The sequence below is a fragment of the Mandrillus leucophaeus genome, unplaced genomic scaffold, assembly GCF_000951045.1.
Source record: "Mandrillus leucophaeus isolate KB7577 unplaced genomic scaffold, Mleu.le_1.0 Scaffold278, whole genome shotgun sequence".
In the NCBI taxonomy this organism is placed as follows: domain Eukaryota; kingdom Metazoa; phylum Chordata; class Mammalia; order Primates; family Cercopithecidae; genus Mandrillus; species Mandrillus leucophaeus.
Window position 1 is genome coordinate 2465958 of NW_012102898.1, and position 17943 is coordinate 2483900.

Sequence of the window (17943 nt, forward strand, 5' to 3'; positions counted from 1 at the left end):
TTTTTCGAGACGGAGTCTCGCTCTGTCACCCAAGCTGGAGTGCAGTGGAGCGATCTTGGCTCACTGCAAGCTCCGCCTCCCAGGTTCACACCATTCTCCTGCCTCAGCCTCCCAAGTAGCTGGAACTACAGGCACCCGCCACCTCGCCCGGCTAGTTTTTTTTTGTATGTTTTTTTAGTAGAGACGGGGTTTCACTGTGTTAGCCGGGATGGTCTTGATCTCCTGACCTCGTGATCCACCTGTCTCGGCCTCCCAAAGTGCTGGGATTACAGGCTTGAGCCACCGCGCCCGGCCCTTTTTGGTATTTTTTTATATGGAACTTCATGGTGTATCTTTACTAATTGTAATACATTTTGAATATCACAACTTAGATGGTATCATATACAAATGTGACTATTAAAATTTTCAACAACATATTATCTCTGTGAATTATTGCTAGATTTGACCTTCTTCCATTAGTATTCTATGTTCAAAAGTTATCTGTGCAACTCATAATACATGTCTTACAGTATTATTTTATTCATTTTTGGGAAGAAAATTGACAACTCAAAAGCAATGTTCATAATTTACAGTTCTTCCCTTGCTATTCTTTGACTCTGTGTCTCATTACTTCACCTAGAAAATATTCTGAGTATAGGAATAGTTTATTATCTTTCATAATTCATTGTATATAACATTTAAGCAAATGTGCATTCAGTAATAAATTCATTTCTATTATAAAATGCAAGCTTAACATATAAGCCACATTATCTTGTGGCTGTTTTCTTTTTAAAGTTATGCGAAAATGTTTAATTTTCTTAGAATCATTAAGTCAAATGAATCTTAAGAGATAAAGAATTTCATACACCTTGTTTAAAAATTGGAACTATTCTGAGTATTTTCTAAATTAAAATAATAGTTTGGATTATTATATATTAAAAATATTAAGGACAAAGATTCATTTCAGTGTTTTACTTTAGTTTCAAAAATAGTTTTGTATCCAAACTCTCTTAAGTATTACTGCATTGAAGGCATGGCATCAATATATGCTAATTGTGATGTGAATTAAGACACCAAACCTTAGAAAGAAGTCTCAGAAAATTTTTCATTAATACGTAATCACTGTCATCTTAGAATTAATGCCCTAAGAGAATGCCAGAAAAAAAATACATATGTATGATTATGGAATAGATATTACTATAGTTATGTCCTCACTGATAAATTAAAGAAGAACGAAATATGAAATTTAACTGTAAGTTATTAGGTATCAAGACATCTTTGGATGAATTTTTGTTATCTTTATAAAACTAATACTACATTTATATGACCAGATGACTTTCAAATTAATAACAAGAAAAATATATGCTATTAAATATATTTAGCCTTTTAAAGGAAAGGTGTGCTTGGGCTTTTCAAGGTAGTTTAACCCTGAAACAGAAGACATAATCTGTGCAAGATACTCTGCTTGCCACATACTTCAGACAGCCCCAAATGCTAGTTCCAGAGCACTGATCTTGACTTACAGAATCAAAATCTGTGGGCATTGTCTGAAAACTACATTTTAAACAAGCTTTTCAGATGATTCTTTTGACAGTTTGGAATCTAATGTTAGAAAGCTAATGCTTAGCATCACTGGTCTTGAGAAATGATGTACACACTTCTTTGAAATGAAGATTGAGTTCAAATTGTGTTAGACTCTGTGATACCATTAGACTAAAGCACTCAAGTCGCTTTTATGAAATCACTGAGCAGTTTACACACTAAAACCTACTCTTGGTCATACAGGTATTCACACAATGACTATCCATTGATTGTTTACTACATCAATAATTTCCTTTTTTTTTTGTTTTGGTAGGGCTTTGGGATATATTTGACTTCTAAGCATGAGTGTTGCACTTTCATTTCTATTGATTTAGAAAAAGAACCATAATTGTTTTGTCCAGTATTCAATTTTCAAAGTGATTGTTTCTTTTTTATATTTGTTTATATAGTTTAAATATTACATTATATTTGTTCAGTATCATATCTTAAATGTAAAGATTATATTCTGAATATTAGCTAGAGTTTGAAAATGCCAAATGAATTGGATCTGAAATAAAAAGCGTTTGACATTCTGTTTTCAAGGCAAAATGTGTATTCTACTTGAATTTTACTTCTAAATGCAGAACTAAATCTCAACTTGTAAATATACAAGAATAGATGAGAGTTTACTGAAGCAATGTACTCACTCTTTTCAATATTAAAATAATACTTTTGATTAGTATAATGTTAATATATAATATATAATATTAAACTATTATTCATGTCATCTTCGTTTAAATTGCATTTGACTTTCTGAAACATGACTTAAATAATACAATTTGATTTATGTGTTTTACAGGCCATAAAGTGTTTATATCTTTTTAATGCGTGATTATTTTTATGTGCAGTAAAGCATGGGTTGTCAGTTGGATATGTTGAAATGTATAATCTGTAAGCCTTTTATGGAGATTTCTGTGAATAGCACATCTTTTTCTATATATTTTCAACTGACAGTCAATGGGAAGTTAAAATTATAGCTACAGTTGGAGCCCCATGTTCTACTAAAAAGTCTGAAAACAAATTTTGCAGCAAGGTCGCCTACTTCAGTTCATCTCTTGCTATAAAAGACTGTTAACAAAATTGTTTTCACTAAAACCTTGATGGTTTTGGCAGTTGAGTCTCTGAGGTAAACTTAAGACCTATTAATGGAACAGAATGAGAACAATAAAAGGAGAACTAAACAGTCCTGAAATGAATTAGAAGTGTGGAAAACTTATTAAATACTGTCTAACACAGCAGTATTTTATCCTTGAGGCTAATTTCTATTTTAAGTTGAAATCTATCATTTCATTTCTTACCGAAAAGAGTTGCTATACAAAATATTAAAATTATAAAAAATATATAAATCATCCAAAAGAATATATAAGTATATTGCACAATATTATTATTATTTAAAGTATAACAGATATATAGATTAAAAGAAATGCGGGAAATAAATAATATAAATGTTTTACATACTTATAACAACTCTGTTTTAAAATAATATAAATGTTTTAAATTTTGTAACAACTCTGTGTTTTTTAAAAAAGTATTGGTGTGAATCATTTTTTATGTTATTTTATCATTTTATTGTTACTTGAAAGGACAGGATTATTTCTAGCAACTTTCAGTAATAAATTGCAATCTTTAAAAAAATTTTATACAATCTCTCTCTTTCCACTGAACTAGTATGATATGCAGCATAGCAAGGTTATAAAATAATAGCATTTATAAATAACAGAACAAAAGCAAACTAGGGACAATATAATTAATTGATAATTAATATTTCACACTATTAAGACATTATGCATTTTTGCAAAGTGATATTGGTAGTTTGAGATGTTACAGCAGTTCAAAAAAATAATAATGTATCACTAAAGAACATACATTTATCCCACCACCTGCTTTCTTTTTCCACTGCCTTCCATATTATAGGTGAAAAATGATTTCAAAGTTACATAACTTTGTGGTTAAGGGAATGAACTCTGGTGCCAACACATCAAAGTTCAAAATCTAGGTCTATCTTTAACAATCTCTCTGGCTGAGGCCAAGTGACTCAATCTCTAAATCCTTCATCTTAACTTGTGCAATGTAAACAGCATGTACTTTGGAAGGTTGGTGTGACCGTTAAGCTATAATGACATCCAGTTTATTTTAAATGCTGTCAAGAGTACTAGCTGTTATCAAGCAAATCAGATTTGCATACAGCATTTGGCATGATGTCTAAAAAGGGACAGTAAATCTGTAATGTGATTTCATATACCTAAGAATAACTCGTTATGTTTTATGTTAGTGTAAAATATGTCGGTTGAAAAATGCATTACCATTTGTTGTTTACATCTTAAATTGTCAAACAAAGATAACAAACTGTAGTTAAGAGCAAGAGATCTGGCTTTAGAAAACAGAGTTCTATAGGGTCTTGATCTGTTTGCTCAGGCTGGAGTACAGTAGCGTAATCATAGCTCACTACAGCCTAGAGCTTCTGGACTCAAGTGATCCTCCCATTTCAGCCTCCTGAGCAAGCTAGGACTACAGGCATGCACCGTGACACTCAACTAATTTTTATTTGCAAAAATGTAAAACAATGCAGCTCTTCTTACTATAATTTTTAAATATAGCTATTTTTCATAACAACAGGTGACAAGCTAATATGCAATGAGCTGTTATTGTTATTTTAGAAAATTAAAAGGAATGTGATTATCATTTCTTAGTTTTAATTTCTTATATGGTGAATGTTGATAGATCTAATCTATGGAAACAAAATCTCTTTATGGTCCTCAATAAATTTGAGAGTGTGTGAGACCAAAAAGTTTGGGAACTTCTGTATCATGCCATTTTATTTCCATGACCACAGAGGTAGCAAGGAATTTCAATTACTTTTTCACAATCACATGTTTCTTCTTAAAGCAAAAAAGTGAAACAACAATAAAACTGATTAACTCACATACTTTGGCTGAGGCATCTCTAATTATCACACCACTCAATCTTTATTACTTGATATGGGCCCAGAATTGGACCTTGAATAAAGCCAGCTGACAATAATCTTTCTTGGGAATCTAGAATTTAGACTCTGTTTGGTAAAGTACATTAGATGACTGCAGTACTTAAAATGAAAATGCACCCAGTACCTGATTTAGCTTTGGTGACATGGTGAGTCAAAGCCACATGCAAGCTAAAAGCTATGCAGTAGAGGAGATTGCATGAGTAAGCAAAGAAAGCTAACTGGCAAACAGAATCAAAATCATGGAGAGGACAGAAACAGAGACAAGAGGCAATCATTTCAGTTGCCAAATATGAAGAAGCAACCCTAATTGCTGACATCCAGTCCGAGTCTCCACAAGCCAGTTAAATTTTTATTTCCTGACTTAGGATGTTCCTGAGATTTGCTGTGTTTCCTCGCAATCAATCTTTCTCTTTTGAGTATGTGTGTTACTCCGGTAATGTGTCTGTTATTGTAATAAACTTTCATAGAAATATACCACATATATAGCAGGGTGGCCACACGGGTTTAAATATACACTTCAGTGATGTTTATAAAGTGAAAACACCCGTGTAATCACATCCAGGTCAAAAATTACATCACCAGTATCCAGATGTCTACACATGTCCCCTTTGGTCACTGGTTTTCTACAAAGGTAACCTACCTCTGCTGTTGATTAACTTGAAATCAACATAATTATGTCATATGATATACTATTCTTTTTGTGTGGATTTGTTCATTTATCATTATGTGAGTGGGATGTATCCATTCCATAAAAAAATAGCAGTGGCTCGATCTTTTCATTGTTATATATTATTGCATATGACAAATTACCAATATTTATTTATGCATACTGTTATTGATGCACATTGGGTTGATTTAGTTGGGAACCATAATAAATAATGTCACTATAAATACACATATACTTGGCTTCGGGTGCCTATACATATATGCATGATTTATGTGATACATATACAGAGCTAAGAGAAGAATGGCTAATAATTTTTTCTTTTTTTTTGCTATCCTTGACCATTTACGTTTTCACATACAACTTGTAATTAACTTATACCAAAAACATAACAGTGCACACTCATTACCAGTTTATTCCCAAACAGCTTTCCAATGTAGCTATTTCTCCTTATCTCATTGATTTCTATGAGTTACATTCTGAGATAACTGCATTGTCTAATATATATGTAATATTATATATATATATATGTGTGTGTGTGTGTGTGCACGTGTGATATATCTCCTGTGCTTTATCCCTCTCCTCATGATCTGTTTTGATGAATAGATTATTAAAATAGATTTATTAACATTTTCTTTAATAGTGATTTATGGTCAAGAAACAAAATCATGATGTTATTCTCATGTGTTTTTTTTCCCCAAAAGTTGTATTGTTTTAACATTCACTTTTAGCTCTACAATCCATCTGGGACTTGCTTTTTTTTTTTTTTCCCCTCTAGAGACAGTGTCTAACTCTGTCTTCAGTTGAGTGCAGTGGCATGATCATATTTCACTGTAGCCTTAACCCCCTGGGGTCAAGTGATCTTCTTGCCTCAGCCTCCCAATGTAGCTGTGATTACAGGTGCACACCACCATGTCTTTTTTTTTTTTTTAATTTTTTTGTAAAGACTGGGTCTCACCTTGTTCCCTAGACTAGTCTTGAACTCCTGGACTCAAGCAATCCTCCTGCCTCAGCCACCCTAAGTGTTGAGATTTACAGATGTGAACCACCACACCTAGGGTCTTACTTTTGCATATGGTGTGAGACAAAGGTCATGGTTCAATTTTTTGTGAATTGAATATTCAGTTGATTCAGGAACATATCTTAAAAAGGCCATGTATTCACAATTGCATGGTGTGGCCACCACCTATGTCACAAATTGTATGACAGTATTTATGTAGGTAGGTTCTAAGCTCTCCATTCTATTCCATTATTCCATTTGTCTCTTCTGAGAATTCTATCACACTGCTTTACCAAGATGCATTACAATTAGTTTTGATGTAAAATAGTGCTAGCCCTCTAACCTTTTCTTCTTCAAGATTATTTTTGCTATCTTTAGCCAATTGCATTTTCACATATATCTTACAACTAGCTTGCACACAAAAACATACATGTGCACACACATTGACAATGTATGCTACAGACCTATATTAAAAGAATTCACATTTTCATAACCCTTAAATCCTTAACATGGTATATATTTCCTTTTATTTATGTCTTCTTTGTTTTTTCCATTAATGGTTTTAGGAATTTTGTATGTGTATAAGTCTTAGATATCTTTCATTAGATTTATTTCTAAGTATTTAATGTTTTCTGATACACATACGCATATATATGGTATGTTAAATTTACAAATGTATATACATGTATATATTATCAATGTATATAAATTATATACATTTATAAATTTATATACATATGTGGTATTTTAAATTTTAAATTTCTAATTTGGGGCTGGTCTATAGAAATAAAATTAGTGTTTGCATTGTGGCTTTCTAACAGAAAACCTGCAAAAATTATCTACTAATTTCAATTATTAATCTGTAGAATCTGTGGAATTGTTTATGTACATAGTCATCCTCCTTTAAATATCATGATTAAAAATTTCTTCTTTGTTAGACATTACACTCGTAGTTCATTTCTTTGCATTAGCAGAGGCCTCCTGTACAATTTTAAATAGAAGTCCTGGTAACAGACATTTTTGACTTGTTCTTGATTTCTAGAAGAATGTTTTAATTATTTTTGCCAATAAATATGTTTGCTTTCAATACATTTTTACCTGGTCAATGAAATGCTGTTTTACAGCTTCCCTTGGTATCTGTGAGGGATTCATTCCAGGACCCACCAGGGGTACCATAATCTGTGCATGCTCAACTCTCTGATATAAAATGACATAGTAATTGCACATAATATACGCACATCCTCCCATATACTTCGAATCATCATTAGATTACTTACAACCTAATAAATGTAAATACTATGTAAATGGTTGTTATATTGTATTTATTAGGGAATAATGACAGCAAAAAAGTCTGTGTATTTTCTGTACAAAGCCAACCATACAGTTTTTTTTTTTTTTTTAATATTTTGTATCTATAGGTAGTTGAATCCAAGAATATACTACTCATGGATATGGAGGATCATTTGTATATCTAAGAATTTTGTAATAAATTGACAGTGAATGTTAGCCAATATTTTTGTCTGTACCTCTTGAGAGAAACATGTAATTTTTCTCCTATGTCCTATACAATTTTTGAAATCTATGGAGTTTCAAACTTAAATGACCATGTGTTTCTGAAATAAGTTCAGCCTAGTTATTTTTTATAGATCTTGTATTTTTGTGTCAATATTTTTATGATTTTTGAATTTATGTTTAGGGGAGACTCTGGGTTTTTTCTTTCTTCTTTTTTTTTTTTTGAGACGGAGTTTCGCTGTGTCGCCCAGGCTGTAGTGCAGTGGTGCGATCTCCACTCACTGCAAGCTCCGCCTCCCGAGTTCACGCCATTCTCCTGCCTCAGCCTCCCTTGTAGCTGGAACTACAGGCACCCGCCACCGCGCCCAGCTAATTTTTGTATTTTTAGTAGAGATGGGGTTTCACCATGTTAGCCAGGATGGTCTCGATCCCCTGACCTCGTGATCCGCCCGTCTCAGCCTCCCAAAGTGCTGGGATTACAGGCATGAGCCATCGCGCCCGGCCTTGTTTTTCTTTTGTTGTAATATCACTAGTTGATCTCAACAAACCATTATTGTCCTATTCTGCAGAAGAATTTATCGTAAAATGCTGTTACTTTAAATTAAAATATTGTAAAGAATTTATATCTGATGCCACCAGGCCTAGAGTTTTCCTTAGGGGAAGGTTTTTATAGTACTTGACTTTTAAAATCAAAGGATCGCTGATTAGAAAAATGAGATCTAGCAATTTATATTAATTTTTAAAAGGCCTAAACACATCATATGGTCACAACCAAAAAAAAGTCGTGATTTCAAAATGTACTCATAAAATGCATTATCTAGTAACAATAAATGAGAGATATCAGATTGTGTCCAAAATGTTGTTTGCTCCAGAAGAGAATTACATGTGACATCATATAAATATGTAGACATGAGAAAAATCTTACAATGTAAAATGAGGCTATTAACAGGAAAAGGCCAAATGGTTACCATCTAAGAATCTTCTGAAGATGAATTACTGTATTTGTTTCCAATCTCTAGTATAATCAAATTACCACTAACGTGGTAGCTTACCACAAAACAAATTAATCTAGTTATAGTACTGGAGCTCAGAAGTATAAAATGAGTCTAACAGGCTAAATTGTCTTGGCAGATCCATGCTCCTGAAGGTTCTGAGGGTCATCTGTTTTCTGTGCTGTTACCAGCTTCCGGATGTTGCCTGTATTTCTCAGCTTGCAGCCCCTTCTGCCGTATCAGAACACATTACTCCACCTTCTTGGACTCTCACATCTCCTCTCTCTGTTTTACCAACACTTGTGATTACTTCGGGCTCAGCCAGATAAACTAGGATAATCTCCCATCTCAAGACCCTTAATCACGTCTGTAAAATACTTTTTTTCCATGTGGTGCACTTAGAAGTTCTGAGGATTAGGATGTGGAAATCTTTGGGGGACTGTCATTCTGCCTGCTACAATGGTCTTGTTGAATATATAAATGTCCAATGACTAAGCTCCATTCAAAGATACTTGTCTTGCTGAGAAACAACACAATTTTGACACTGCACAGAAAATGCAGACATTTCACATTAATCAAACTCAGAACAGCATTAGCCCAGAACACCAATGTTTTTTTTTTTTTTTTTTTTTTTTTTTTCGAGATGAAGTCTTGCTCTGTTGCCCAGGCAGGAATGCAGTGGCACAATCTTGGCTCACTGCAACCTCCGCCTCCTGGGTTCAAGCGATTCTCCTCCCTCAGCCTCTGGAGTAGTTGGGGTTACAGGCGCCCACCACTATGCCAGGCTAATTTTTGTATTTTTATTAGAGACAGAGTTTCACCATGTTGGCCAGGCTGAACACCAATGCATTTTAAATGTCATATACGTTGCAATGCTTTTTCCAGAATAACCACAATGGTCACCTCTTATAGATAGATCTGCGTAGAAAACCAATTTAAAAACAGTTTCTGAGTGACTGTGGAACCAGAAAAAGATTTAGTTACATAATAGAAAACTTTAATATTAATGGGTGAACTACCTATTTCCATAATAGTGGATAACATCCCTAGTAACATTATAATATCCAAAATTCATTATGTAATTCTTTCTTCCTTGTGAATTTCTAGCCTTGGCACTGGAAGCCTTTGGCCTGGTCAGCTCTCTGTATCATTTCATTTTACCGATCCCCGTTCTAAATCACATAGTCTTTAATATGCCTTTATCTGTGGATCTAAGAACCTTTCCACCTCATTAAAGTGACAGTGCATCTCCAAAATAAAATGTGCTGATTTTATAGTTTCACTTTCTAATATTCGTATAATTTTATTTATTTCAGAATTATTGTCTGGAGTGGCAGAATAATGGGGATAGGGCTAATGTGTGAGTAGAAATCTTTCCCAAATCAAAGGTTCATGTTCATGACTAAGAGAATAATCCTGAATCCTTACAAAAAATATTTTGTGGAAACTAGAACCCTTCAACTTGCATTAGTGTTGCTCAGAGATTATGTTATGCACAAAATGAAAGATAATCACATAAAAGATAATTTATAACTTTTTTTACTCAGTTTAAGTAAGAACTAACAAAACACTTATAACAGTCCCAAATTGATAAAGATTCCCTCATCATCTCCCTCAGGAGATAATGAATTCCCTGTTATAAGTGCCTCAAACAACATGAACTGGGTTATATTTAGGAGAAGATTCTAGCCTCAGATCCATGTAACCTTTGAATTTCTCCCCAGGCTGAGATAGTCTGTTTTCAGAATAGAAATATCAGCTTTGGAAATGATACAAACCTCCAGCCTGGGCAGATCCCATCTCCCTATTATATATGTTTGCTTTCTAACTGACTCCCACATTTACCAAGAGAATGGAACGTAATTACATATTTCATGTTGAAAAGCGTTTCCTAGGAGCAAAGTAGGAGAGAAGGACACTTCGTAAGAGGAAACAAAGATCAAATGAAGAGTTGCCACAGATGAGAGGTCTTTAAGAGCACTGTCTTGCTGACTGCTTAGTTGGCTGCGTTTCTAGCTCATTTTTCTGTTCTTTTAGTCCTAGCACTTTGTGGGAAATGAGGATGAGTAGTAAATGTGCAATTGGGTAGGTGTCAGGGATGATAAATTGCAAAATAAAAACTAGATTTAATTTGAAAATTTAATGCAATAGGAAACATTAAAAATAATTAGGGTTTAACTGTATTGAAAATAACAGTTAGAAGACACTGTCTGACATAGCTAATGTATCCACAGAGGTAAAATTCTGCTAAAGGACAAGTACATCCTTAAAGTGCTCTAGCTAATGTTAGTTTACCTTTGGGAGGAAAAATAATGCTGTGATATATGATACTCATTACTTTTTGTTATGTTAAAATAATAAATAAGGAAATTCAATTTTACTTTTTCATATTGAGAAAGGGTTGGAAACAAGAATTTGTGTAGGGCATCAACTTTGTAATGTTATTACCCTTATAATCATCAATTATATTGTCTAAAATTCTTAACACTGGAATGAGTTATTTAGCTAAGAGACAGTCTCCAATGATCTGTAACCCTCATGTGCATTTTCTCCTGGTATTTATGTACCTGTATAGGCCTCTCTGACATGGAGTAGGGTCAACCTGTGACCAATAAGAATATTGTAGAAATCATTGAGTGTGACTTCCAAAAAGTCTTCACTTTGTATTCTCTTGGATTGTTCACTCTGGGGAAAGCCAGCTATCAGATCACACGGACATTCAAGCAGAGGCCCAGACAGAAAGGTACCAACTCCCAGAACATATGGGTGAGCTCATTTTCTAGGCCCAGTCAAGATTTCAGAAGATAACATCCCTGCCAACACTTCTTGAAAGTGACCTCATAAGAGACCCTGAACCAAAACCACCCAGTTACGTGGCTTCTAATTTCTTGACCCACAAAAGTGATGCAACATATTAAACACTGGTTGTTATTTAAGCTGTCAAGTTTTGGAGTAATTTGCTATGCAGTGCCATGGCCTAAATGCTTTTGTCTCCCCAAAAGTCATATGTTAAAACCTAATTCCCAATGTGATAGTAGTGAGAGATGGAAAATTTGGGAGGTGATTAGGTCATGAGGGTGAAGCCCTCATGAATGGCATTGATGCTTTTATGCAAGAGGCCTCCCAAACACCTCCCTTGGCCCCTCTGCCTCTGAGGACACAGGAGAAGGTACCAGGAGGTGAGTTATGGATACCCCAGCTTCCAAAACTGTACATTACTCTTGTCTGTAAGCTTGCTAATTCATGGCATTTTGCTATAGCAGCCTAATTGTACTAAGCTATGCAGCAACAAGAAACTGACACACTTATAATATATTTGTGTATGTTAATATCGATACAAATTGTGTTAATAAGTACACTAGAATTAGTACCATAGTGAGAAAAGTTTTCCCCAAATAGTGCTTGCATATATCCACATTATTTCCAGACACAAGAAATTGCTGAATCACACAGAGGGACTTTAAAAAGAAAGGACCAAATTGTATGTTCAGGACCACACAGACTGATACATCTGGATAATGACTTTAAAAAGCATTCCTAGTTTGTAAGCAGAGGTTGTTTACACACATATACATACATTAATTTTCTCTCTCTTTCTCTCTCTCTCTCCTGCAAGATTATTTAAGTCTCACATTATAACAGATTCAGGGTGAATATGAGGGAGGGCACAACTGTAGAGGAACTTCCGTCTTGCTTATTTGTACTGAGTGGTAGAGACTATTTAAGGAAGATTTATGGAAGTTAATGTGACTTTTCAGCACTTGTTTGTTATTTTTGCTCACCTGAATTCTCTTTTAGGAAGCTATTGTTGCTAAAATTTGGTGAGCATTGATTTCCAGTGAAAACATATATTTAGCCTCCTGTCATGTTTTAACTCATCATCTCATCTTGAAAACTCCTATATTACAGGTCAGAGGTGGGAAAATAAACAAGCATGTTCTATGATTTTACAGAAGTAATTTGCATTGTCAAACCTGTCATTATTGCCTTGCACACCCGCTATCTTTTTGCTTTTCTTGCATTTTAAAATTTGTTTATCTTAAAATAGATTGATTGTACTGACTGAAAAGTAAGAGATTTTATATTTATTTCTTTTTTAAGGAGAGATGCTAGGGCTCCACAATTTCTAATCACCCTCAAACACATTAAAGAATCAAGAATCACTAGAAAAAAACCACTGATATTTTACAATTGGATCTATTTCAGTTTTTAAACTTCCTCTTTTAGGTGAAAGACTACAATACTTCAGTGTAAACATACAAAAGATTTAATAACCGTTTGAATATTTGAATGCCATTGTTTAATAGAAGTTATATATTCATATGAACACAGGTTTTTCTACAAAACTCAGGACACTTTAACCAGTTAAATAGATATATTTCACATGCCTACTGAGCATTCTAATACATATTTAATATGATAAATAGACATAGTAAACAAATGGCATATTAAGAAAATGACAAGATAATAAGTCACTAGGATTAAGTAAATGGCTACCTAAAGAAAAAGATTTCTAAATTCATAAATTGCATTATTTAAATTATCATAATAAACATATACTGAACTTCCTGTAATAGCAACTTATTCTTTATATTTTTGTGAAGATGTTTTCCATTATTATAGAAAATTAAGAAACCATATGTGCATTGTGAGCTGAATAAAATTGCATTTGTTTTGGTTGTCATACAGCATTTTACAAATGAGTTCCCATTTATCTTCATAGCTGTTTGTACAAGCATTTGGGGCTAGAAAGTCAGTAACATTTGACCTCTGAACAGTTCTATCTTTTCTCAGACTTGTTCAATATTAGTGAACATCAAAGAGCAATTTATCACTATGTCACACTTGCCTCAGGAATTTCTTAGGGTCTCAAGAAGAATGATGAGGTTAGTCTTTAAGTTCCGAAAATTGCCGAAGGTGAATTTTTCTCTCTGATGTACACAGATAATTCTGTCTTTGCTAAAGATTTACTCCTGTATCTTTGTTCTTATTGCAAATGTTTCGGTTTTAGGTTACCTATTTCATATTTCCTTTTTAATGGAATCTTGGATCAAAATGCTCACTTAAACACCACTCCATGTAGTAGACATTTTGGCCTAAATTATGTTCAGTGCTGGGATAGAGGCATGTTGGCTGAATTTAAGGGAAAAATCCTGCTGAAGTTATTATTATAGTGTCAATCAAAGAACAGAACTGAGATGCTGCCTGAGAAGAAACTTGAGCTGAAATAGGTAGATTTTTGATGGAATGTCTTACAAACTGGTAAGGCTTCCAATAAAAGTCTGTGTTGCCAGGGAGTATAAGAAGCCACGAATGCAGAGCTTGATCTTGTTTAAGGTCATCATTTTTATAAAAGACTAGTTTCTCTGATGAAAGCATTGGGCATACTTGAATTTGTCTTAGCTGTAAGACTGTGAGTCTTAAAAGAGCAAAGGGCCTGAGAGTTAAAAATGATCAAGTTCTAAACCTCCCAGCAGTTCCAAACGACCCAGCAATTTCACTCCTGGGCACTGATCCCAGAGAAATGAAAACTTATGTTCACACAGAGACCTCTACACAAATGTTGATAGCAGAGTTATTTGTTATAACCTGGATCTGAAAATAACTGAAACGTCCTTGCACAGGTGAATCATTAAATAAACCATACAACCATACCACAACAATAGGGCTCAGCAATGAGAAAAAGAACTATTTATAAACACAACACTTGGATGAATCTCCAGAGAAGTATGCTAAATGAAATAAGCCAAACCGCAAAGGTTACATATCAGATGACTTTACTTATATAACATTATTGAAGTGACAAAGATACAGAGTTGGAAAACAGGTAAGTAATTTCTGGGGGTTAGGGGATTGGTGAAAAGCAATTGAGACTGAAGTAGACATGGTAAAAGGGGCTGTTCTGTATTTTGATTGTGATGGTAGCTACACAAATCTAAACGTGGAAGACTGAAAAATGGTCCCCAGAAAATATCCAGGCTTCAATCCCTGCAATCTGTGTCACATTATTTGGGGAAGAAAAAAAAAAAGTCCTTGTAGATATGGTTAAATTAAAAATTTTAAAATAAAGAACTTGGCCAGACAACAGTGGCTCACACCTGTTATCCCAGCACTTTTGGAGGCCGAGGCGGGCGGATCACCTGAGGTCAGGAGTTTGAGACCAGCCTGGCCAACATGGTGAAACCCCCTCTCTACTAAAAGTACAAAAAAATTAGCAAGGCATGGTGGTGGGAGCCTGTAATCCCAGCTACTCTGCAGGAGAATCACTTGAACCCGAGAAGCAGAGGTTGCAGTGAGTTGAGAACACACCATTGCACTCCAGCCTAGGAGACAAGAGTAAAACTCCGTCTTAAAAAAATAAAAATAAATAAATAATAAAATAAAGAGCTTATCTTAGATTACTTGGGTGAGACCTAAATACCATCATAAACATCCTTCTAAGAGAGAGGCAAGGGGTTAGGTACAAACAGAAAAGATGAGGCTATGTGATCACAGAGGTAGAGACTGGCATGCAATGACACCAGCCACGGGGAGCTGGAAGGTCAAAGAACAGATTCTTCCCTAGAGCCTCCAAAGCGAGCACAGCCTTGCAAACACCTTGAATTTGGCTTAGTGATACTGACTTTGGACTTCTGGCATCCAGAACAGTGAAAATCAATTTCTAGCGCTTTAAGCCACTGAATTCATGGAAATCTGTTACTAACTTACTATACATGTGATAAAATTGCATAGAAACACAAATAAATACATACGTAAATGAATACATGTAAAATTAAGGACATCTGAGTTAGACTGGTGGACTAGATTACTACCAGTTTTCTGGTTTTCATGTTGCACTATAACTTTACAAGATAGAAAGTTAGGAAATTAGAGAAAATGGGTTAAAGAGTACATGGGATTTCTCTTAGATTTGCACGTGAATCTATACTTATCTCAAAATTAAAATTTAATTTGAAAGATGATAGAGTTGTTTCACTCTTAGAAACAAACAGTAGAATATCTTTGTGACTTTAGTGTTTGCAAAGATATCTTAAAAGCAATGCAGAAAAGCATATTAATCATAAGGAAATATGTTAAGGTAAAACATATTAACAAAGAAATATAATTCCTTAAAAGAAACACCCATCAATAGAATGAAAAAGCAATCTAAAGGTGAAATAATATATTTGCCATACAATTTATATGACAAATTGCTCATATAAAGAGTTTCTACAAAACAATTAAAAAGCCACAATGAAAAAAAGAAATGGGCAAAAATTGTAAACCGAATATCTTCACTAGAGTGATATACCAAATTGTTGCTAAACATACAAAACAATGATGAAATGTATCCATTATCAAGGAAATGTGAATGAAGACCACACGGTGATACCACTATATACTCAGCAGAATGAGTGAAATTTAGAAGTCACATAACACTACATATTAGTCAGGTTGTGGACAAACTATAATTTGCTTACCTTGCCCACACATTTAAGTTGGTGTATGCAATATGAAAAACTACTCTGCAATATCTAATAAAACTGAATATACATATACCCGATGATTCAGTAATTCTGATGAAGTCAACAGAAATAAGTACATCTATTTATCCAAAGGCACATACATATATACCTAGAGCAACAATTTTTACAATAATCCTAAGCTGAAAAAAAAGCCAAATGTTCATCATTTGAATGGTTAAATACTCCTGCATTCATACACATCAATATTATACAGCAATAATATTGAAATAATTACAACTATAGCACCATTATGAATGGTGCTAAATGGAAGAAAAAAAGAGAGTCCACAGTGAACGAGACTATTTATTTGAAATTAAAAATCTGGCAAATTAATCTATCAAAGTAGAAGTCAGGAACTGATTACCTTGTAGGGGGTGAGTAGTAATTAGCATAGCATAGTTTTGCATTTTGATGCAATTCTGTTTCTTTATCTAGATGAACATGGGTGAGTTTATGCCATGAAAATTCATTGAGCTGTACTTATCATATGTGTGCTTTTCTATATGCATGTGATGCTTCAATTTTTAAAAATGTGTTTCTTTCTGTACCTATTCTGAATGTTCTTTAGCTCCAGAAACTATACAAAAGAGATTGCAATGCATTTACAGACTTGGGAATTGTTTTTCTCTATATTATTTTATTTACCTTTGTATTATTTTCTCTATGTTATTTATTTCTCAATAGTATTTTAATATCCAAGAGTATGCCATATCTTTACATTATGTAATATTTATCCCTTTAAGAACAGCTTTTCAGTATTTATTTAATGTAGGTCATACAAAATTGGTGGTCACATGATTTTCCTATTTTACACGTATTTCAATCATTGTTCCTGTGGTAAAAGAAAACTTTTTAATTTATCATGTCTCCTCATTGGTTAATAATGATATATAGGCAATATTTTCCAAATTTCAGAATGCCTTTTATAAAATTAATCAAGGATGTTCTTCATGAATACATAGCTTTAGAGAGATTCACCCAGTTCTGCTTATTGAAAATTTAGCAGAAATGATTACTAACAAAGGGTTATTTTAAAAAGAAAAAAGTGTATATCCATGTAAATGAATAATATGGAGTGAGTAAAAATCATTCAGTATATGAATTCTTAATTATGTGGAAAATAAGAAGACATCATTACTAAGTGAAATGGCAGATTACAAATGAAATTCTTATATGAAATCATAGGGGAAATGATTCATGGCATTGAGCTTGGCAGTGATTTCTTGCATATGACACCAAAAATATAAGCAAAAAAAGTAAAATTGTATATAAGTGGGGATACATTAAACTTAAAAGCTTTGGTATAGCAAAGGAAAAACAAAATTAAAAGACCACTTATGAAATAGGAGAAATATTTGAAAATCATATATTTGTTAAGAGGCTCATTACAAACTATATTAGGAACTTCTACAACTCAAGAGCAAATAACCAAATAATCCAATTAAAAAATGAGCAAAATACTAGAATTAAATTTCTTCAAAAAAGACACACATATGTGGCTGAAAGGTATAAGAATATTTGCTCAACATTGCTGATAATCAGTAAAATGCAAATCAAAACCAAAATAAGGTATCATCTCAGGCCAGGCACAGTGGCTTATGCCTGTAATCCCAGCACTTTGGGAGGCTGAGGCAGCTGGATCACCTGAGGTCAGAAGTTCGAGACCAGCCAGGCCAACATGGAGAAACCCCATCTCTACTAAAAATACAAAAATTAGCCAGGCGTGG

The 17943-nt window shown here is 33.7% G+C and overlaps 1 protein-coding gene across 4 annotated transcripts in view; it reads right to left on the minus strand.

Moving 5' to 3' along the window:
* Positions 1-17943, minus strand: part of CDH18 (cadherin 18, type 2) — a 1248329-nt gene that overhangs the window by 448337 nt on the left and 782049 nt on the right. Inside the window, exon 1 of one of the 4 annotated variants that reach the window (XM_011984982.1) lies at positions 4488-4648. The exons of the other annotated variants lie outside the window; for them this stretch is intronic. The gene's annotated coding sequence lies outside the window, so the exon portion shown is untranslated. Of the gene's footprint in view, positions 1-4487; positions 4649-17943 lie in introns of those variants that run through there. 4 annotated transcript variants of the gene reach the window in all.